At 43.6% G+C, this 18,810-nt stretch overlaps 1 long non-coding RNA gene across 2 annotated transcripts in view; it reads left to right on the top strand.

The window, feature by feature from the left end:
- LOC119179833 (uncharacterized) overlaps positions 1–9,212 on the top strand; it is a 35,553-nt gene extending 26,341 nt beyond the window's left edge. For both annotated transcript variants that reach the window (XR_012885098.1, XR_005110887.2), the window contains exon 4: positions 9,010–9,212. This is a non-coding gene — a long non-coding RNA (uncharacterized LOC119179833). The remainder of the gene's footprint in view (positions 1–9,009) is intronic.
- Positions 9,213–18,810: the final 9,598 nt, after the last annotated feature.

The following is an 18,810-nucleotide window of genomic DNA, read 5'->3' on the forward strand; positions in this document are numbered from 1 at the left end:
CATTGTGGGTTAGCATATTTTTTACAGTGTTACTTTTGTGTGAAATTTGCGCCAGTTATTACGTTTCATGAACAGATGTGGCCAAAAATTATATCTTTCAAATGAAGGGTCTTCATTCTTCGAGTTTCTGATGAAGGACATGCTTTTATATATAATTTTATTTAGCAATAAAATCATTGATTTCGACTCTGAAATATTCATTCTATGGTGTGCCCCAATAGATTATGTAACGCTCCTATGACTAATGCGGTTAAGAGAAACGACCCGAACCTAAAGTGAACTGAACATACGTGACGTCATCAGAAGACCTCCGCACTTGGTAATAGTTGGGCTGATCATTGAGGCTTCGCAAGAGCAAAGAATGGGCAGAAACTTGTTGGTCAAAGCAACATAGAAAGCATTGTGAGGTGGACGCTGGAGGTTCATTACAACAATAGAAAGAATTAGATAGCTGCCGCCTTCGTCTTGACTGAGGAGGAGGCATAACAGGTCTTGTGAATTGTTTTTGAAGCGCATCGTTTGAGAGCACTTTCTTATTATTATGGGCTTTGGCAATACAGAATCAGTTCAGTCAGTCAGTTCACAGTCGTGTCGTACGGGTCACATCATCGCAGCACAGTAAACATGCAAGTACAGTTACATCAAATCATCTTTTGAGCTTACCCTTTTATTTGATTGCAGAAAACCTCACAGATCAGCCTGTTTCAGAAGCTGTACCACAACTTTTCTCATCTGCATGGTGTAGCTAGGAAGGACGACGAGACAGCATGATGGCCAAAACAAGAAGTGATATTGGTTTATTCAGTCACTGATTATATAGGCGCACGATAGCGCGCCGTGAGTATCTGCGCAGATCCGATGCACAGTCGAGATGCAAATAGTCTTGCCGGATACATCCTTTCCGTTAACAATGAAATTACCCACCGAAACGGTTAAGTACACGGCATTTCAAAAAATAATCTCATACACTTGGTTTAAGTCCTTGTCATAATGAAGACGCTGTGGTGGCTTCACGGTTCGAGTCGACCTTCTCAAAGCTGGCGTCGGTGGTGAAGGTGAATGACGCACCACAGGTGGCGAAGGGTCGTCCGACGTCGGAACTTCGCGACGTCGGCCATTGTCTGGCGAGGTTGAAGTTGCCACTGTCGGATGGCCACCAACGTTGTTGTCCGCTGAGCTGGTATCGATGTTGTCGTCGCTTTCCTCGATGAACCGTTCGCCAGTTTGAAGTAGGTGACGACGGTTGCTCCTTAACAGCTTCTGGTTTTCCGTTTTGACAAGGTAGGACCTTGGATATGGCGAACCCACCACTTGAGCTTTCCGGGACCATGCAGCGTCTCTGAGCCTCACGACGTCACCCTTCTGCAGAGGAGCCAAAGGTCTTCCCCCTTGGGCCTGGCTGCGCTTTTTGACGTCGGATGCGGTCACCGTACTCAAGTCCGAGAGGTTGGCGCGAAGGCGCCTTCGTTGCAGTAGTTCACCAGGGGATCGCCCGTCCTCCAGTGGGGTAGAGCGGTAGGCCAGCAGGCCCAGCCAGAAGTCGTCGCCCGAATCTGCAGTTTTTTTTTAAGATGCGCTTCACAACGTGCACACCTTTTTCCACAAGCCCGTTTGACTGCGGATAATGAGGGCTTGAAGTGACGTGCGTGAAGTCGTATCTCCTTGAAAACAAAAAAAAAATTCGTGGCTGGAATATTGTGGGCCGTTATCAGTGCATACTTCGACGGGCACGCCAAATCTGGCAAAGATAGCGCTCAGTGCTGCGATGGTTGATTGCGCCGACAAGTCAGGTAGTTTCTGAACTTCCGGAAAGTTTGATAAGGCGTCAAAGACAACCATGTACGAGTCCCCCGCAAACGAAAAATTATCAGCTCCAACTCTATGCCATGCACAACCTGGTGCGGGCCGCATTTGAAGCGGTCCCTTGGGCTGTTTGTAAGCATACTTGCGGCATGTAGGACAAAGTTGCACCATGGAAGCAATCTCGGCCTTAAGCCCAGGCCAAAACACGAGGCGTCTGGCCCTTTCTTTGCATTTTTGTATGCCGAGGTGACCTGCATGGATTTTTTCAAGCATAGTTTTTCGCATGCTTTTCGGAATAACAACCTTCGACGCCTTTAAAAGTATTCCGTTGACAAATGAAAGTTCTTGCTCAAAAGGCTTTAGTTCACCTTGTACTGGAAGCCCCGCCGACAAACCTGCGATCACCGACTGTAGGTAGCGGTCACGAGCCGTTGCCGCTTGCAGTTCTTTCTGCGTTGCCTCTGTGACACGGTAACCCAGAAGCTGGATTGCGTGATCTTTCACGTCAGTAGTAGCACCAGCGTCGTCTTGGTTGTCAGCAGTTGACCGGGACAACATGTCAGCATGAACAAGGTGCTTCCCAGGAATATACTGCAAAACAATCATACTTGAACAACCTCAAAAAGAACCGTTAAAGGCGAGGTGTCATGTCACTAATTTCCTTTTGAGCAATTGACAAGAGTGGCTTGTGGTCCGTTTCAATTGTGTCTTTCTGGCCGTAGACGAACTGATGAAATTTTTCGCATCCAAAGCAAATTCCTAGGGCCTCCTTTTCTATCTGTGCGTACAGTTTTTCTGCCTTTGTCAGTACTCGAGATGCGTAAGCTACACGCCACCACTCGTTATTGTGACGTTGCAGAAAGGCGGCACCGACGCCGTCCTTCGATGCATCGCAAGATAACCTTGTTTCCCGTCGTAGGTTAAATATTGCGAGCACGGGAGCGGTGGTCAGAATTTGCGTGACGCTTTTCCACTCTTTGGCGTGGTTTTCTGTCCACTCAAACTCAGAACTGGCCTTGATAAGAGTTCTTAACAGGGCCGTTCTTTCAGATAGCTGCAGCACGAACTTTCTAAAGTAGTCCAACACACCCAGCATACGTTGAACATCGGCCTTGCATGTTGGCACTGGCATTTGAACCAAACTTTTTACGAGCCCGGGATTTGGGATTATGCCGTTCGCACTTATAATATCACCCAGAAACCGTAGCTCTTTTACGCCAAACTTGCACTTGTGCAGATTAAACGTTAATCCAGCTATTTCAGCAGTTTTGAGGACTGCAACCAGGTGTTCATCATGCTCTTCCTTCGTTGAGCCCCAGACCAGGATATCATCTATATATATGAGCACGCCTGGCAGACCGTCTAATATCTGACAAAGTTCCTGCTGAAACACCTCGGGTGCAGATGAGATGCTAAAGGGTAGCCTTAGAAAACGGCATCTGCCAAAAGGCGACGAGAACGTACAGATTTTTGATGTCTTGTCTAAGGGCACCCGATGAAAGCCGGCGTTTGCATCCAAACAGCTAAAATAAGTAGCACCGGTTAGCCGTGCTTCCAAGTCCTCGCTTCTGGGTAAAGGGAAATGCTGCCTCTTGATATACTTGTTCACTCTTCTGGGGTCCATGCAAACCCTTAGAGCACCGTCTTTTTTTTTACCAGTACCAGAGGGCTTACCCAGTCGGTTAGCTCATTTTCTTTGACGATGATGCCCCCCTGGATCATTCGCTGTAGTTCCTTCTTCAGAGGTTCCTGAAGTGCAAGTGGAACCCGGCGAGCAGGCTGAACCACCGGAACCGCGTCTGGATTCAGGACCATTCTGTACTGCGTTTTCAAGCAGCCGAGCCCTTGGAACAGGTGCCTGAAATCTTTCAAAAGTTCATACTCAGACGAGGCATTGACAGCGTCCACCGTACGTCGAACCAATCCAAGCGCTTCACTGGCATCGAGCCCAAGGATGGCTTGGCGCCCATTCTTTACGACGAAGAATTTCACGCTTATCTCAGTGGTCCCGACAGACACTTTCTGCGACATTGTTTCATAGCTTGAAATAACGCCCCCGTTGCAGGCGCGCAACACTGACCCGGTAGGTTGCAACGCTTCTTTGGATCCAAGCTTACGGTACGTTGTAAATGGAAGTAAGCTTGCCTGCGAACCGGTGTCCATTGTGAACGTCACTTCTCTGCCAGTTACTCGCGCCTTGATTGTCCAGTCTTTCTTGCGACAATTTTCGGAGCCGATTTCGAGAACCTCAAAGTCATTCTCAACGAGATTAGCTACTTCGCTAACGGCGGTAGACTTCTGGCAACAACTTGCAAAGTGGTTGTATTTACGGCAAGAATGACATAATTTACCATACGCGGGGCATTGCTAAAGTTTATGTTTTCGGTTGCATTTCCTGCAGCAAATATCTTGATTATCGCGACTCTGCTTTTTTTTTCTGCTGCTGCCATTTTTTCGTCACCGTTTCGCCACTTGAAACTGGGTCAATGCTGTCTTCCGTCCTATTCCAAACTAGGCTCCTTAGTGCCGCTGCTTCTGCCGCTTTACACATTTCCTCGGCTTTTAGTAGCGTCAGGCCTCTCTCGGCAAGCCTTCTTTCACGCAGCTTTGGGTCGTTCGTACCAAACACAATTTGGTCTCTAATCAGTGAATCGTGCTGATCCCCAAAGTTGCACTGTGTCGCTTGCTTCTTTAAGTACCGCACAAACTTCTCAAAAGGTTCTTTCTCCGCCTGGCTTCGTGTACGAAAAACTTATCTTTCGTGAATTTCATTGCTCACCTCGGAGAAGTAGGCGTCGAACTTCCGCACGACCGTGTCGTAAGATTCCTTGCTTTCTCCGGGCCCGTACTGAAAGTTGTTGAAGATGTCGAGCACTTCGTCTCCCGCGAAGCTCAGCAAGAGCGCCTCTTTCGAGGAGTCACTTCTCGGAGACTTCTCGGCTGCCGTTGCTTGCAGAAAAAGCTCGAACCTTTGCTTGTAGCGGTTCCAATTTTCAGACGAGTTGCCCGATAGGCGCTATGGCTCCGGCGGCTTCAGTAGGTCCATGGCGATTCCGCGCCGTTGCTGCCGTGCTTCGGTCCGCGGTGGCCACTTCTGACACCATGTAGCTAGCAAGGACGACGAGACAGCATGGTGGCCAGAACAAGAAGTGATATCGGTTTATTCAGTCACTGATTATATAGGCGCACGATAGCGCGCCGTGAGTATTTGCGCAGGTCCGATGCGCAGTCGAGATGCAAATAGCCTTGCCGGATACACATGACACTCTCCTCATTCCACCAACTCACTTCTATAGTCGACTGTTCAACTATAAAAGTGTTCAACGTTTCCATGGATCAACTCGAGCCTTCAAAAAATCATTACTGTTTTCAGCAATTCAACACCGGAACAGTCTTTCGGAATTTGTTGTTGAGGAACGCGACCATGACAAATTTAAACTGTTGTCGTCTTCAGTGTATAGCTAACCCTCCCACCATCCAGCTCCTCTATCAGCTTACTACTACTACTACTACTACTACTACTACTACTACTACTAATAATAATAATAATAATAATAATAATAATAATGTTCATTTTTCATCAATAGTTTGACGATGAACAGCAATACAGCAGGATTGACAGCAAGGACTCAACAATAAAAATTTTTGTTCTTTTTTAGGTATTCATTATTGTTCGTGTACGATTACCTCCCTCGTGTATAAGTTCCTACACTTTTCCAGTTTACTCGGGAATATCATTTACTTGCTGTATATATACTTTGCTTTCTACTTACTGCTCGAACACTGCATTTGTGTCAAGACATGCCCCTGATATTGTCCCCATTTGCTAGTGTCTTGTAAAGGGTTCTTTTCATGATTAAAAAATGATCATGTATAATAACTTCCAAAAAGCGTCAGGCTCTGCTTAGTCCACACTTGCAGTGCGCGTCCTAAACATAAAGGCGTACGAATTGTTACAGATGTTAGTTCGCGCTTGTTCCGTGTATACCTACAAGTTCTTTTTCAGACATTCGTCTATTTCTTTCAGCGGCACGCTGCAGCTTTCCCACTACTTGTTGTTCTGTGTGGCATTCCGATCTCTCCCAATCGCACTGGCTGCTGCGATCTTCCTGCGAAACAGTCCCTCTTTTGCTTATGTAGGAATTCAACAGAGTGAATGAATACCCTAAGTACGTTTTACTGGCTGAAACTAAATGTTATGTATTTGTATGCTTTCAACGTCCTTTAACAAAAATAATTGCTTAATAATAACAACCATTCCAACACACTAGCCCTTGAACCAATTGCACTATCAAGTAAAACATTTTTTATCTGTTTTTGTTGAAATATTGCAAAAACATCTAAAAGTAACGTGGTTTGAAAATTGTCAGAAAACTGAAAAAGCATGGCTGATTTTTATTTTTTGAAAGCGGTATACCATGAAAGAGAAATGTGTCTTTACAAGGCTAGTTGAGCTTATATAGTGCATTTTTCTTTGCCACAAAGGCGAAGCAATGATTGCTATACCAACAAATTGTGATGTCATGCGAAGAACGGCAAGCAGCTCGAAACTTGGAGTGCATACCTCAAGGAGAAGGCGCACTCAAGTTGAGCGTAGACACGACGAACGCGAAAAAACCGCTGTCACAGCTGCTGAAACAACGAGACCCGCGAAACGAGCGCAGAAGCGTAAACAGACCGAGCGTGAACAATTGCCACAATCAATATTTTTTGTCTGTGAGCAGCCCGCTCCGTTGTTAACACAATCACGGTAGCAAGTGAAGTGACCTTCGTACCTTCTTTCAACGCTTTAGGCTCAAACATAACATGCGGTGAAAGCACAAGAGGTAGAAAGCGCTGATAGCGAGATAAGCGCATAAGCGCGCGCGAACCACTCACGACCATGTGGTCTGGAGGCGCGTAAGCATCGCAACGCGCGGAACAGCCACATTTAGAGCGCACGCCATCTCGCTACTGATAATGAAAATGTGCTTAAGTTACTTAGGTCTGAGAACTGCCGGCGGTGTATTGTGAATGTAAATAGCTTGCCTTTAACATACTCAAAATTATGCTTTTTCTTCTAGTGACTTACGCCGCGCTTTGCGGCGAGAAATCGCTGGTCTTACTGATCGCGACAAAACTTTTTATTTTCGTTTCTTTTTCCCAAGCTGCTACTACATAATATATTACAGTATAACATCCACGACAAAAATATCTTAGCGGAGCAATGATGAACACCCAGATAAAACAATTTTAATTTAAAAAAAGTCTCTTCACTGTATCAATGCTATGCACAACCAAGCGAATGAAATTCGTTGTAGCAAGCATCTCATTATATGAAATTATTTTTCGTCTTTCTTTTCATAAATCGACGCCTTCTAAGGCTTTTTTTGTTTTCCTGTGCAGATAATCAAATTGAGTGTAAAACAAATTCTGACCAATGTAGTCAGAATCCTATTTAGTACAAAACTAGCCTCACTACAGAACTCTACACTTTATGATACTGCTACACCTCACCAAGTTTTAGTCAGTAAACGTGTAAGCAGCATTTAATGGACTGCTCCAAGGTTTCAAAAAAAATTGCGCATCACAACGTATGCAATATTGTTGAACAGTCGAGCATACGCACCACATCATCACCCATGTGCGCACGCTGAATGTAAACGTTTCATGCGCAACAAGCAGTTCGTTAAGTAACGTGAAAATATTCGTTACTATATATCAGTGATTTATTATGTTAGTGGCTAACAAATAATTACTTTTTTGAATAAATAGAGTGAAAAAATGGCGCGCAATGTGCATGGTAATCTTCAAACGTCGTCGAAAGGCGATAGCCTTGCGTGTGGAGAGAGTGAACAATTTATTTGATGTTCTGCGAAGGAAAATTGGTGAATGGTATTCTGGAGGCGCTGCGTTCGAGTGCTTCGAGCGTGAAGAAGAGGCGAACGAGCGCATCAAGTCACGCCACGCGCGAGGCATGAGCGCCATCTGGCAGTTTTGTTTGAAAACGAAGCGCGTGGCTCTGAGACGGGTGTGCGCGTCCGTCTCAGGGGTGATGAGGTGTAGAACGCTAGGCGACGGGAAGGTGCCACCACCGTCTCGTCTTAGCAAAGCTGAGGAAAAACGCGCCTTTTCATGCAGGCATTACATTGTCAGCACAGTGTGATAAGCGCTACGCTACTTAAAACTGCTTATGTATGTCTTTTCTGGTAAAAGATGCACATGCAGAATAAATACGTGTTGTTATGGTGCCCCAGACATGCGCAATAATTGTTTAATAATTTACAATTGCACAAATACGAACGCTAAACCTTGAGCAACAATGGTGAGCGCTGCGATTAGAGTCAGCCGTTTTAAATACCCAGTGTTGTTCAGAGTGGACAAACAGACAAATGTACAGACAGACATTCAGACAAAAAGTTTTGCGTCGAAGGTCAAACAATAGACCAAAAAATTGGTGCCACTCAGCTGACTCACTGCGTCAGTATTGTATCTCTTGTTTAGATATAACCAGACTTTGAGCCCACGAATACCTTTGTTTCTTTGCGAGCACTTTAACTTAAGGTACAATTGGAGAAAATGGGCAGGCATTTATATAGGTTTTTATCAGCCCATTGCTGGCTCAACTTTAAAGGGTAGACGTGTTTCACCGGTGTGTTAATTTTTACCACATTTTTTTGCAATGAACACTTCGCGCCAAGCAAAACAATAACGTTGTTCTGTTCGAGAAATGACGAGGTAATTTTATTCATAAAAACAATGTTTCTTTTTTGTAAATGATTTTAATTTTACCTTTTTATTATACAAGGGAAAAGCTACATGCAGTAGCACAAGTTTGTATTCGTATTACGCTATAAAGCGCCACAAAGTTTTTACCAAGTATGGCGTTGAGACACTTCGTTGAGTTTCTGAAATTTTTTTAATGGCGCTATACTTTCGCACGGACGACACAAAATGATCCTATTACCTAAATCAATGTTCTGAACGGGATTATCTGGTAATAGTGCACGTGTGGCGTAATAAAAACGAGGCAACCAATTGACACTAATCTGCAGTATACAGCCAACACAATTTCTTGCCCGCTGTCGGTAGTAGGAACTTCAATATCAGTTTGTACACTTCGTGCAGTACTCTAATTTATTGAAGCCTGATGATACGTATATGCTCGTATACTTACCAGCCCTTGCTTTCTGCTTCTCTTTCTCACAATCATCCGTGATATTGCAGGTGTCCTCTACCAGACGGCTTTGATAAAAAATTTGATGGCTGGTGGTATTGGCCGAATTGCTGTGTTCCACGACGCCGTTTACCACGGCCAAAATATCATCCACGGGGTCTTTATTACGGAATAGACGGTTCCTGGAGGTACCGCTATGAAAACGCAAACTCTGAGTAAATTTTATTGACCTCAATAAAGTTGTACTCGTCCAGATGTATCTTTGCAATATCAAGTGAAAGACGACAAAAAAGCTCACGGTGCTGCTCCGAAGACTGCTAAATTGGCAGTTTTCATTTTTACTTTGCCTTCATAGGAGTAAATGTTCCATAGCTGATGCAAATCTGCTCCTGTAGCCAAAATGTCTGGAACATCTCAGATAAACTGATTTCTTGGTAAACGTATGATAAGAGAGCAGCAGAGTGAAGTAGAGAAACTCAATATGGAGAAATACCCTGCACAAAGCGGCAACATACATGAAAAGTCTATTTTTTTTATTTGGCATGCCACAACAAAGACTAGCTTGACGTTACCTTCCGTAAGCTTCACGTAAACGTGCTGCTTTGGTGCCTAAAAGGCCTTTAGGATTTATAGAGGAATACAGATGCTTCGCTGTAACGTATATATCGAAATTAAAACAATATATACTTTAAAATGATAGCTTGCTATGTGGACAGGTTTCATCAATATAAAGGATTTTCCCAATAAATGCTACATCCCAAACCTTGAAATAAATTCTCCTAAAGCCATATAAACCAAATAGAACATAATGATAATATAGCCTCCATAAGTAAACCACGAAGAAGAAAAACATTCAAATTGCAGATAAACTAAGCAAAGGTGGGAATTCCTAGACAAGGAGGGTTTGTTATGTGAATGTTTACGAAGGCATCCTTGTAATTTACGTCTTTTTTTAAAATTTACACTTACATTCGTCGTTTCGCACAGGCCTGATGTTAGATAAAGACTAACGTAAATTTGGCATGTAGATCTCGTTATTACCATATCGTTTAATATATAAGAAAAGTCGCGGTTAGCGCGATTGCGACTTATGGAAAGTGCCTTGTGGTTACAAGTCTTGTTGAACATATGTCACGTACCTAATAAACTGAAAATAATTGTGTCACACGGGAACCTTTATTCGCGATCAGTGTTGATCCGTAATAACCGCGATCCAGATTACGTGCTGCTACACAGACACTTTTATTCACGATCAGGAGTGATTGGGTTCAAGACTATCGCAATCCGTGAACCGCCATCTGCTTGAGAGATCACGATTCTGCGGTCGTCTGCACCCCCTAGCCGAGCTTCTTGAAAGCACAATAAACAGGAAAACTTAGTATAGGTCAATAAAACACTTTAAAACAGCTAGATGTTCAAAAAACGAATATTCTAAATTTTAAATGGGAACAATATCTAAAGTATTGCATATTTTAGGATTCGCATTGACTGCACGGAAGAATCAGACGACAAGCAAACGACTAGCAGTCGACCGTTGCCTAAAGCACTTAGTGCAACTCTCGCCCCGTTGGAGCCATCGGAGCACCTCGATGCAAGCTGATTATGAGTGTCGCAAGCCTTTCGACTACGTCTCGACGTAAGCGCACTGCGAGGTGGAATGATGAGACATTTTACAGTAATTGACCGTTGGCAAGAGCGACCGCTCAATCAGGTGCAAAAAAGGTACTACAAAAATGAATTCGACAAGAAAACGACTAACCCCAAAAGGCAGGGGCAGCTGCTCAACTCCTTCCTTAACAAGTCATCCGCTAATGTCCCTCTAACCAAAATCGAGTACAATGAATCCACCTTCACTGAGCCCATAGAAATTGCCAATGCCTTTACGGAATACTTTTCCTCCGTCTATACTAACCACCACCCCCATGCGCAGTCGTATACTTCTCTGGGACGTACCACGCAGTCATCCTTTCTTTTCCCAACAACACCAGAGGAAGTCTTTTCACTATTGCTACTCTTAAAACTGCAGGACCCTGGTTAGATGACATTTGTGTAGGGCATTTAAAACTGGTTGCATATTTAGTTTCCGATAAGCTGTGTCATATTATCAACCTTATGTATCAACACAGTTTATTTCCTTCATTCTTAAAAAAAATTCAAAGTAATTCCAGCTTTTAAAAAATTCGATAAACAAACAGTTTCCAACTACCGTCCAATTTCAATTCTTTCCTGCCTCAGCAAACTAGTCGAGAAATTGTTTATTGAACGTCTGAATAGATATTTAGCTAAATTTAAATTGCTTAAGGACAGACAATTTGGTTTCTGTCCAGGTAAGTCAACAAATTTAGCTGTGCTGTGTCTTACTGATTAAATAAAGAAAAGTATCAATTCGGGAAATTTAGTGGGCTTAATTTTTAGATCTCACCATAGCCTTTGACACTGTAAATCATCAAATCTTATTGCATAAGTTTCGGTCCTGTGAAATAACTGGCCCTGTGCTTAAGTTTTTGAAAAATTACGTACTTGACCGAAAGTACTCAGTACACGCCGCAAATACCTTCTTTACAATGAAATATGTTAACCAAGGAGTACCGCAGGGCTCAATACTTGGTCCCTTGCCATTTATTTTATATATGAATGATCTTCCCGATGTTTTTAGCTCTTTTGACTGTAGTCACTGTGTTCTATAGGCTGATGACACAACAATATCTTCATCTGATAAAAACATCGACGCTCTTGTTTCAAAGTTAGTCTTGCATTACGTGTCCTCATGAATTGGTGCAGCAATAATCACTTAGTTATCGACCCCACAAAAACTAAATTTAGGTGTTTAAAAGAATGAGAGCTCATTATCTACTATTCCCTTAATTCAACTTGGCATTAATTCCGTTTCTGCTTGTTCTGATGTCGTCTTGCTTGGCATACATCTTGACTCATGCCTTACCTTTTGCAGTCACATTACCTATGTTAAGCAGAAGACGGTGTTTGGTATCCGCGCATTAATCAAGGCTTGCCTTTTCTTTTTTCGTGAAGCTCTACTGGCGCTGTATTTTGGGTTCACTCATAGTCATAATACTTACGGTGTAGTCTCATGGGGCGACACTTATGCTTGTCATTTATCATCAACACAGCACATTCAAAATCAGTCACTCTGCATTGTCACTTCTAGTTCTGCGCTATCGAACACCTACACAATACTAAGCTCTTACTATATCTTGCCAGTAATAATTTTGTTCCAGTTGAATCTTGTGACCTGATTCCAGAAACTGCTGTATATTCAACTGGAATTCCCATTTATTGCATCTGATCTATTGCAGAATAATATTAGGACCAGGTTCGCGGCTGATAAAAATTTCCTGTTACCCCCCGCTCATACTAATTACGGGCAAAAAACTTCCGCTTTCAGTGCGATATCCTTTTGGAATGCGTTACCTTTTAGCACTAGGCGTTGCACTTCGTTTCCTTTGTTCAAATAGTCCGTCAAAAATCATTTTCTTGAATAACCATACTTGCGATCGTTTACCTTTGACTCGTTTGTTCTTCGGTTTTTTTTATATCAAGCTGCGTGTTTTGGTTTGATTTGTGATGTAAAAGTGTACTTTGATGTCCGTACATTGTTAGAATTTTCCGTTGCTCTGTATAAATTTTACCGTCATTTGGTATCAACAAACCGAGGGTCCTACTAAAGTCTCTGGCTCTGAAACCCTCGTCTGTATATCCTAGATTTTGTAACTTGTTTTTAGAAATAATAAAACTTGAATCTTGTAACTTGAAAGTTGAGTGGAAACGGTAGAACTTCACAGGCACTTTTCAGGTCTTCGCGATGTTTAAACTTTTCTAGCAGCTGACATTCCAGCAGTAGTGCACGCCTGCTTTCCAGATTGACGAAGAAGCTCTACCCTTAGCGTGCAAAATGTGAGCTATGCGCTCCAAGGATCACGTTGTTCGTGCGTGAAATGGGAAAACCCAGCAAGCATGGCCCGTTCGAACGACCGTAGCTTTTCCCTCTGTCCGCTAGGGTGGTGATTGGAACTGCGAAAACTTGAGCCTGTCCTCTCTATAACAATCTCGTGTCTTCTTATTCAACGAGTAATCTTAACATAGCGATTTCCATTAATCATGAGTCATCTCAAAGATTTAGGCGAAGTTAGCGCTGGGCATTTTTGACTGGCTTTGTGGGCGCAAATCAAATGAAGCAAGAGTGAAAAAAAACTCGCGTAGCAGTATCTTAAGTAGACCACCTCCGAAGGCGTGTTTTTAGAATATTATGGTAGAGTGGTTATGAAAAATAAATGAATGAATATAACATTGTAATCATATTTATTTCTTCTACAGGTGGCACTGTCTTGAAGATCAAAAGTAGTTGCCTTCTACCACTATGGTTTATTGAAGTGTACTATCATACTGCATTCTTGAGTGGCACTAATACAGAATATTTATATCTGTGAATTCTAATCATCACCCATCATCATTATGGTGATGCAATCACAAAAAACGGCAGCATATCCACTGGGTGAATCATGGAAAGTGAGGTGAAGCATCCGTCTGTCCATTCGTTCTTGCTTCCGTCCGCGCATGCGTCCGTCTAAGATACCGTCCATGCGTCCATCCACCCGTTCGTGCATGCGTCTGTTCGTGCGTTCGCACGTCCATCCGTACGTCCGTCCCTGCATTCATCCATGCATACGCCCCTGCGTCGATCCATGCGTCCATTCGTCCATGCAGCCATCCGTGCGCCCGTCCATGCATCTGTCTGTGTGTCCGTTCGTCCATCAAGTCAACAATCAAAGTTAATCAAAGAAAACGTTTTTGAAAACTAATTGAGTATTATCTTATGTTCATGCTGAATTAAGATTTGTCGTGTGATCAAGTTGACAATGTTGCTTGGTCAAGAAATGTTAAATTGAAGCGTTACATTATTACGTGACGCTATATTTTGCTCACCTAGTTTTCAGAAAGCAGTAAATGATTGCGAAATACGTTTATAGTTTCTCGGTGGGGGCAGTTTGCCCCTATAATTGCACACACCAGATAAGCCACCTTCTAGTCCAAAGGCACTTATCCTTGTGGTAAAGCCGCACGGATTCATGGACGATGCGTATCACTTTTTCAGCTCAACCTTTCGTCAGATAATAGTTCTGACACCTGAGAAAAATGTATAATAGTATTATTATCCTGGACTTGAATAACTATTTGTCTTTTTTCCCGTACAAAAGGAGCGGAGGGACCTCCAACCTAAACTTACAAAACTCTAGCTTGAGTGCGCCTGAGGCCCAACAAAAATACATTTATGAACATACATGGCAGAAAAAAACGAAAGATGCAGTCAAAAAGCGAAAATTAAAAAAATGCACATACACATGCCACATCGCATGACAATGTCCATGACGCCTGAGCAGCAGACAACTTTCGAACAACAGCGATCACAGTTTATCCATGAGAGAATTCATCTTCACCTGAACAATGCCGCCCATCGGTGAAAACAAGAGGGCACAGTGGAAATGCCCAACCCACAATTTGGTACCGAGAATCCAGCGGCTTAGAAGCCGAAAGGACAATGGCGAGCCGAGGAAGCGACATTGCAGGAAGAGCAGCATCACCGTTACAATGACGATAACGCACTTGTCGGCTTGAACATCTGCTTTCGGTGAAAGTTTCTCGATCAGCATTTGGCTTCGGCTTCGACGTCTGCAACCACCTGTGTCTGCAGGTTTCCTCACTGGTTAACCATATCCATTAAATGCTTGGGCGGTGATATTTTGTTAAAGGCGTATCGTTTCTTAGCGAACTTCAGCGACATTGATCGTGTCTATCTATCGGTCTACTTATCTGGCCGCCTACGACATTTAGCCCATCTAGCCGTTTCAAAATTGAGATCTCTGCCAAAATTGGTATGACATAACATGACTGTATGATGAGCATAAGTGACTGACCAGTACATAAAAATTATGACATGTTTGTCATTATTGTCATGATTCACATGCCACGGTCTTGCGGCTTTTGTGGTGCTTTTGTCCCGTAACATGTTGTAAAAGTGGTATCGCGTAAAATATGTGCATGGTGAACATGAGTGCCAGGCTCTAACGTGAAAATCATCCCATGCATATAATGCAAGTCATGACTACATGTACGCTAACGATGCGCTCGCGGCCGTTTCACTGGCTTCACATATACCGAATATCGCTTTACGGGACGCGAATGGACGACAAAGCTAAATGACAAAGGCAAACGTGATACTTATGACATGATTGTCATGTAAAACTTGACTACATACTACGTTCAAAGTGTGGTCGCGGCCGTTTTGCTATCTACACATACCAAGTTTGAGGTTACTTTACTTCAGCGGATGACAAATGTATATGACTGCTGCAAAACCTGACATTCATAAAAAGCGTATCATGTAAGAACATGACTAAGTACCACGCTCATGATGAGTTCGCGGTAGTTTCGCTAGCTTCACGTAAACCAAATTTGGTATTACGTGACGTCTATGGACGAGGAGGGCAAGTGACACGTTCTAAGACGATAATCATAACATGCATGTCATGTAAAACATGACAACATGCTCCGCTCATCGAGGGCTCGCGGCAGTTTCGCCAACTTCACATATACGAAGTTTGGTATTACGTGACGGCAATAGACAAGGAAGATAAATCACACGTCCATACTAGATAATCATAACATCCGTGTCTTGTAAAACATGACTACATGCTGCGTCATAGCACACTCTTGGCCATTTCGCTAGCTTCAATTATACTGAATTTTGCTTGCATGAACTTTGCCCCTCCGCGGTGGTCTAGTGGTTAAGGTACGGGGTTGCTGAGACGCTGGTCAAGGGTTTGAATCCCAGCTGCAGCGGCTGTATTTCCGATCGAGGCGGAAATGTTTTAGGCCCATGTGCTCAGATTTGGGTGCACGTTAGAGAACCCCCGGTGGTCGAAACTCCTGGAACTCTCCACTACGGCGTCTCTCATAATAATATTGTGGTTTTGGGACGTTAAACCCCACATAGCAGCTTACTTGAATAATATCTTAAGTCAGTGCGTATCACATTTCTACATGTGTTAACTGCGTAGCACGTTCGTTCACCTCGTAAAGTTGTTCTAATTTTAAATAGGCGTATCAACCTTATTTATTTGTGCCTCACACATCATCGATTCCCACTGTTCGTAGGATCTGCCATTTTTTAAAGGCGATAGTCTTTCTTGGGGACCTTCGACGGAAAAATTTTGGTCTGTCTGTGTGCACTTTTGTCTGTTTGTTCGTCTTTAACGATATCTCAAACGGCACCAAACGGCCGACCGTATCCGCAGTGCCCACCAGTATAGCTCATAATACAGCGTTCATAATTGTGCGATTGTCAAATAAAAAGAAATTATTGCGCATATTTCAGGCGCCTTTACAGCACGTCCAAGTTTTTTTGTGTGCCTTTATTCTAGAAAAGGCACACACAAGTAATTCTAAGGACTGTAGCGTTTATTTCGCGGCGCTGACAGTGCAACGCGATGCTCAAAAAGGTAAGTGTTTCCAACACTTTGCTACGACGACACGGTGGTGGCACCTGCCCGTCGCCTTGCGTTCTACACCTTATCACCTCCGAGACAGGCGCGCATGTTTCTCCGCAGGCACGCACGCCTTTGTTTTCGAAGATAACTGCCAGATGGCACTCGTGTCTAACGTATCGTGATTCGCTCGTTCGCCTTCGCTACACGCTCGAGCCACTCTAACGCAGCACCTCCAGAATACCAATCACCCATTTTTTTTCGCCCAGCACAATAAATAAACGTTTTGTTCACTTTCTCCAGATGAAAGGCTATCGTCTCTCGACGACGCTTGCAGTATAACTTGCAGTTTCGGGGCCGATTTTTTTTGTAGTTAAGTTTAACTAACAGGCAGCACTGATCTTTTTCCGAAAACCAACGAGGAAACCAACCATCTTTATTCAGTCGCACGCGCACGCGCTCGCACTACTACTTTTGCTGCCTCATTTTTTCTTCGCACTGCAGTGAACTGGAATGGCCTTCCCCGTGACAATGCAGCCATCACGTTTTCATCAAAGTTTGCGCAAAACCTAAATACATATTGTTCGACAGAAGATCGTTCTCTGTAACCTTCAATTGTTAACCCACCCCTTATGTAATACCCCCTCACCGGGGTCTTTAAGGTAATAAAGTGAAGTGAAGTGAAGTGAAAACACGGACGTTTGGATGAACGAACAGACGCACGCACGGATGGGTGGATGGACGCACGGATGGTCACACATATGGATGCATATATGATGAGAAGATGAGAAATGGTGGTTTTTGGATTGTTGCCTTGATGGACGAACAGACACACAGACAGATGCATGAACAGACGCACGGATGACTGCATAGACTAATGGACGCATGGATCGACGCAGGGGGCTGATGCATGGACGAATGCAGGGACGGACGTACGGATGGACGTGCGAACGCACGAACAGACGCATGCACGAACGGGTGGATGGACGCATGGACGGTATCTTAGACGGACGCATGCGCGGACGGAAGCAAGAACGAATGGACAGACGGATGCTTCACCTCACTTTCCATGATTCACCCAGTGGATATGCTGCCGTTTTTTGTGATTGCATCACCATAATGATGATGGGTGATGATTAGAATTCACAGATATAAATATTCTGTATTAGTGCCACTCAAGAATGCAGTATGATAGTACACTTCAATAAACCATAGTGGTAGAAGGCAACTACTTTTGATCTTCAAGACAGTGCCACCTGTAGAAGAAATAAATATGATTACAATGTTATATTCTTTTATTTATTCATCATAACCACTCTAGCATATTATTCTCAAAACACGCCTTCGGAGTTGGTTTACTTAAGATATTGCTATGCAACGTTTTTTTTTTCACCCTTGCTTCATTTGATTTGCGCCCACAAAGCTGGTCAAAAATGCTCAGCGCTAACTTCGCCTAAATGTTTGAGATGGTTCACAATTAATGGAAATCGCTCTGTTAGGATCACTCGTGGGATACGAAGACTCGAGATTGTCATAGAGAGGACAGGCTCAAGTTTTCGCAGTTCCAATCAATACCCTAGCGGGTGGAGGGAAAAGCTACGGTCGTTCGAATGGGCCGTGCTTGCTGGGTTTTCCCATTGCGCGCACAAAAAAACGTGTTCCTTAGAGTGCTCAGCTCATATTTTGCACGCTAAGGGCAGAACTTCTTCGTCAATCTGGAAAGCAGGCGCGCACTACTGCTGGAATGTCACCTGCTAGAAAAGTTTACACATCGCGAAGACCTGAAAAGTGCCTCTCAAGTTCTACCGTTTCCTATGGAAGTGGTGCGAGAAGCAAAGTTGCCAAGTGTGGATTACGACAGTTCGCCGATAGTCCATTGTCTCGTAACTTTAGAAATGTATTATCGTGAACAGTACTTCAAACTGTTAATTAACTGAAAGAAACGCAATAGCTGGACTCATTATAAAATAAGCATGTTTGTAAACTAAAAAGAACATAAAATAGAGAACCCCTCTACATTCTGCGATTGAGCTCTGGCTTTCCGAGTTGACCATTGATAGTATGAAAGCAGTGGAGCTTCTGAGCCTAATACACTTAAAATACCGTACTGTGAGCCCAGCAAGAGTTCTATTCAGCTGATGGCTGTAGACTTCTCGCCACCACTCAGTGTAGATTCGTGCGGCGGGTTCGCGCTGAGCGTTTTTAGACACAGGTCTTGCAAGCAACACCCACCATTAAGTTAGTATAATTAGGTGTTGTGATCTAGGATCGAAATCATAGGTTTGATTCCCGCATACGCCAGCTGCTTTTCCACGGGAGCGAAAGGCAAGAACAGTGCGCTCAGATTTAGGC

This window comes from Rhipicephalus microplus, chromosome 7 (assembly GCF_043290135.1).
Source record: "Rhipicephalus microplus isolate Deutch F79 chromosome 7, USDA_Rmic, whole genome shotgun sequence".
Classification (NCBI taxonomy): Eukaryota; Metazoa; Arthropoda; class Arachnida; order Ixodida; family Ixodidae; genus Rhipicephalus; species Rhipicephalus microplus.